Here is a 5,713-nt window from a genome sequence, read left to right on the forward strand (position 1 = left end):
TCGTAAGAAAAGTTTATTTCGGGGATGACAACAAAAAGTTCATGTTAGTAATAAGTATCATTCCTAGTGCTACGTTTCCTAAAAGCGGAAGTGTCGGCAGACTTTGTCTTATCAATATTTCGTTAGTTCGAAAAACAGGAATTGATGCATCAGCTGAGTAGTTTTTTAGTGTTAAGGGGTTATATACCTTTTTAGTTTTCAAAAAATCGATTATTTTTTATTGCAATATCTTAAAGAACAACATCTTGAAAACATTTTTACAAATTTTGATGAAGATCTGAGCGACAGGGATAAAGTTAGAGCGCCACCCCACACACATAAGCTTAACTTGAAAATTTTCACGCGTTTATCTCGGAATGGTGTTTCTCATAAAATGACTTTGCCGTGTTTACGATTGCGGTGAAACTACTGAACCGATTTTCTTCTTTTTTTTTAAATGTTCGTTATTAAATTTTTCGGTCGTTGAACTATCGTTTTTTGATACACAAAGTTTAACATTGCCGAAAAAACAATTTTTTTTTGTAATTTACAGCGTTCAAAACATGTTTTTTCGGGAAAAACGTTCTAGTTTGCACTGAAATCAAAATACTCACAAACTAGGCTCAACGCACCGGTTTTGGCCATAGTATGTTATGTATGAGTGAACTGTTCTTCTATCTGCGAAAAATATGAAATTAAATCAGTTCAACAGGGAAATCAAACGATTTCGTCTATATTCTGCACTAACACTTTACTTATACCGAATCATGAATACGCCTCCACAAAACTCGGTCTTGGGCTGCTCCTCTCCAGTCTCTTCTTCACCCGCTGTTCTGGCATCCTCGTCTACAGCACACATCCGGTGTGTGCGAGGTCTGCCTTGATGTCGTCGGCCTCTTTCCGGTTCTCTGCTCAATATTATCTTTGCCTGTTGCTCATCCGCCATCCGTACTACGTGGCCAGCCCACTGTAACCTGCCGTGTTTCATCAGCTGGACAATATCAGCGTGTTTGTTTACTTCGTAATTGTAATTCATGTGCATGTGCCACACCCCATTTTCTAGTTTGCTTCCGAGTATTGATCGCAGGATTCTACGCTCGGAGACTCCAAGCACTCGTCGATTGGCCACGTCCACAATTAATGTCCGTAGAGCACCACCTAGAGTATTAGAGTCATGTAGAGCGTAAATTTCGTACGGATCTGTAGGCTACGGTATCTAAGCTGGCTACGCAATCTGTAATAAGCCCTATTCGCTGCCGCCATCCGTCTCTTCACCTCGCGGCTCCCCTCACATGTCACGAGAGTACTAAGGCAAACAAATTCATCGACCATTCCGAAAGTATCCCCATCCATCTCCACCGCAGCACCAACACCCGCAGATCTACCACGCTCTCTGCCAGCCATCATGTAGGTACTTCATTTCGGCAGTGTTTGTGGTGAGTGCAATTCTCGCAGCTTCCCTTCTGAGAGCCGTAAAGGCCTTCTCAACAGCTCTACGGTTAACATCAATTATAGCAATGTCGTTCGCGAATCCCAGAAGCATGTGAAACTTTTTGATGATGGTGCCGCCCCCCTGCATTCCCGCCCTTCGTATTGCTTTGTTGAACAGCAAGGTGGAGGGTTCGTCACCTTGCCTCAGACCATCTAACGTCACAAACGCGTCAGAAAATTCGCCCGCTGTCGTGACGCTTGATGTGTAACCGTCAAAAGTCGCACGTGACAGTTAGTTAGTTTTGTTGAGTAACCATATAGAAGCATAATTTGCCACAGCTCGATGCGTTTCACTGTAAGTTGCCTTAAAGTCAGATGAAGCGGAAGTGAGAAGGGCTAAGTCTCGATAATTATTACAGTCGAGTCTATGTCCCTTCTTGTAAATAGGGCATATGAGTCTTTCCAAACAGTTGCTCCTCAGACCGTACCCTTAGAATAATCTGGTGAATTGCACTACACAGCCGCTCGTTCCCGACTTTAAAAAATTCAGCCGGTAAGCCGTTCTTTCCAGCGGCTTTGTGGTTCTTTAGCATTTTGCAAGCATTCTTCATCTCGTCCAATGTTGATGGGTCCACAGCATGTCCGCCCTCCCTAATTTCTATCCTGTTCCCCTCGACGACTCTCCTACCTTCCTCACCGTTCACCACCACTTCAAAATGTTGCTTCCAACGCCTGGCCAGCTGCGATTTATCGGTAATCAGGTTCCCCTCTCTGTCATTACACATGGCATCATTCCCTGGATTGTTCGTACCATTTCCTGGATTGTTCGTAGTATGTTTATTCAGCATGCTACCTTACTAGGGATGCGATACCTAGTCTCGCGATGGGGCTGCCGTCTTCGGTGTATTTCATAGTTCAGCCGTCCGCTCCGGATCAGTCGTTGTTTGAGCCGCCTCTAACCTGGTGAACAGACGCTCAGGCAAGCACCTCTCCAAGGAGAAGAACTCCCCTTTTCCAGTCAGTATACGACCTAGTTCCCCCCGATTCAGCGATCTTGCCTTGGTTGTTTGTATCCCAGTCGGTACCACGTGGAGGTAGGGATAGGAGTTGGTGAGCATTCTGCTTCAGACTGGGGTCTATTTTATGCCAACAAGCACGGGTGTACTGCTGGAGCACACTACCCGGCCGTTTTTTTCTGACCTAATGTTGAGCTTAAATAACAAAATGTGTTGTTTACATATTTTCCAACCAAAAATACAAATTCTCTGGGCTCCTACTTTGGCCATAGCATTCCTAAATTGGCCACTTGGAGTTCCTATAGTAGCCGATTCGCGAAATAGTATTTAGGCGTCGTACACGAATTACGTAACGCTTGAAGGGGAGAGGGGGGTTGAGTCTGCGTTACTTATTGTTATGTACGGGGGAGGGGGGTAGTAGAGACAGTTACGTAACTGTGATGTTTGCTCAGAATTGAAAATTTCGGATGAGGGTCAGGCTTATCAACGTTACGTAGTTTAAAGGGGGGGGGGAGTCATGTCGAACGTTACCTATCGTATAGGAGGGAGGGGGTCTGAAATCTAGATTTTAGCGTTACGTAATTTGTGTACGACGCCTTATTGAACTAACTGAAAGGCCAGCATATCTTTGAATCAATTTGAAAATAAATGTATTACATATATTCACACAGAGCTGTGCAGAGTACTTCAAGTTAGAATTTTATTTAAATTATGTATCATGTTTTATTACATTCACCGATTTATTTATTAATTTGAATTTTGTGTGAATGTCTGTCATTGATCTATATTCCACTCTTTACTGTTTTCACATAGAAACTTGTTCGTATTATTTTTTAACACCAACCTCGATAACTTGAGTACCACTTACTGTAGTCACAAGGTTAAGGATCCGAATAGTTAGTTTTGGTAACTAAAGTTTTGTAAATTATCTAAACAAATGGAGTCGAGGTTTTTTTTTGGGAAATAGTAAGACAGAATACAATGCTCATCGCTTCATATCTAATAGCAGTGATATAGTAAAACAATCTTTCTTATTCAAAACCAGTTTGGTGATTTTACATATTCCATGCTATATCTTAGGGGCCATCCACATACCACATGGAAAGATTTTTAATGATTTTGACTCCCCCCATCCCCCTCCGTGGACAACTGCCCATATAAATTCTAAAAATTTTGTATGAACCGTGGACATTACACAACCCCCCCTCCCCAAAGTTGTCCACGTGGAATGTGGATGGCCCCTTAGGATGCTAAGATGACCCGTTATAGTTTGTGTATTATACTAATCCTAACCCCCCAAGCATGAAACTTCAATTACATTCCATGATTAAAACGCTGAACGTTAACTTTAATCGTCAAATGTCTTGTAAAATCAGGTAAACTGCTTTACAACCTTAAAGCCCCAGCCCCCACAAATTTATTAGCGATTTTATCATGCAAATTCGTGCACAAAATATTTTATAGTTGACCTGTTATTATAGGTAATTAGACACCTGCTGGGAGAACCACATTCATAATAAATTTGTCAAGCATGTCCTGAATACAACAAAAAAGCTGCTAATCTGATCACACAGCAATTATCATCAGTTACACGCAAGGGTAGCACCTGCGTCCGATGTCAATAAAATAAGTGGATGTAACCAATTGACAGAAATAATGATAGGCTTACATTGAACCAGATGCAACTAATTTACCTGTGTCAAAACCTCCAGAGGAATAATCGTTGCTCAGTAGTATCACTATTAAAATGTGTGTTAAGTAGCTTAAACGATGTCATTAGTCTGTTAAATCCAAACCACACCATCCTACGGCAAAATAAACCCATCAGTGAGTATCGTTGGTGACGCACCCTTCTGCAACACTTAAACTGATCTCAAAAAAAAGTACTGCATACACGTACATTGCTGCCACTCCTTTTAAATAATTATCGTCTATTAGTGCCAATGAGCCTAATGAAGTATTAAAAGCTGTATCAGAGATCATAATTGATTGTATTTGGACTAAGTTTGATCACTTCAATCCGGTGCTTGCGGGGGCAATAGAAACTACTGTATCTTGGCCTCAGACGAAAAGCCAACTGTCGTCACCAGACAAGACGCACTACTCGTGATGGAAGATTAATGAAGTTGTTACTCTAACGAAGTACAACATATTTGTTTTAATTACAGGGGTTGTGACTTAATTGTCCAGAACTTCGACTTCGTAGTTACTCAACAAAAAAAAAAAAAAAAAAGATTTTAATTGATCGTTCTGCCTCTAAACGACAAGCTTATTTCTCTACCTGAGATGAAAAATTGTTTTGAATAACTTAAAATAAATGATCTTTCAGCGTGATCCCCGTCAAAAGGGGTTCGTGGTGATAAGTCCCTCGAATGCTCTGTTGTTGAAATGTTTTACGTTTAATTTATTTAATTATTTAATTAAGCATCGAATATTTCAAAGGTGTAAATCAAAATCGATAATCATTTCCCTTTGTTATCGATGAAAATATCTATGGCAATATCGATTGCATCAAAACTGGAATAAACAGCCCCTGTTGATTATTCATTAACTAAAACTCACATGTGTTGCACAGTGAAAATTTCAAATTATTAGAAAAAGGAAAAATTACATAGGCGCGAATTGAAAGTTGTCGAACGGCGTGCTGCAATAAGTGACACAGTTCACTGCGAACAAATCGACTTAATTTTCAAACGAAACAGATTATTTCAAAATGGAAGTCCCGAAACGGTAAGGCTACAATGTTTGCGGAAAAAAACTATTATAGCTGATTAGGTAATCAGCGTTCATTATGAAACGGAAGTATTACTTTTCTTATACGACTTATGCTGACAGATTGATACTACCTTTTTAAATCTTTCACAGGTCCTTAAAAAAGCCTGTCGCTGAGGAAAGGGTATTTGAAATCGAAACACAGATATCCATGAGAAGATATAAATTCTGTTATACAACATTTTGGACAACGAAAACTTGAACGGTAGCCCAAAAATGGTTGGAAGCAACAAGCATTTTAATACACTGTGCCATCAAGAACACATGCCGTTTCAAAACGGACTTTGAAGGTCATAGGGTTAATTTCCGATCAATATGTACCGAGTGTGAAAGAATGCGCGTCATGGAGGATTATCAAACATAACACAGAGTCACTTTAGTACAGAGTCGTTAAAAAATGCGCAGAAAGCTGGAAATCACTAAGTCTATCGTTCTGATGTCTGTGTTAGGGAAAGAAAACTCTTCAGCACAAAGGAAATCGAACGAAACTTGTCATGAAGTTTGTACAAACAACT

This window comes from Wyeomyia smithii, chromosome 3 (assembly GCF_029784165.1).
Source record: "Wyeomyia smithii strain HCP4-BCI-WySm-NY-G18 chromosome 3, ASM2978416v1, whole genome shotgun sequence".
NCBI lineage: Eukaryota > Metazoa > Arthropoda > Insecta > Diptera > Culicidae > Wyeomyia > Wyeomyia smithii.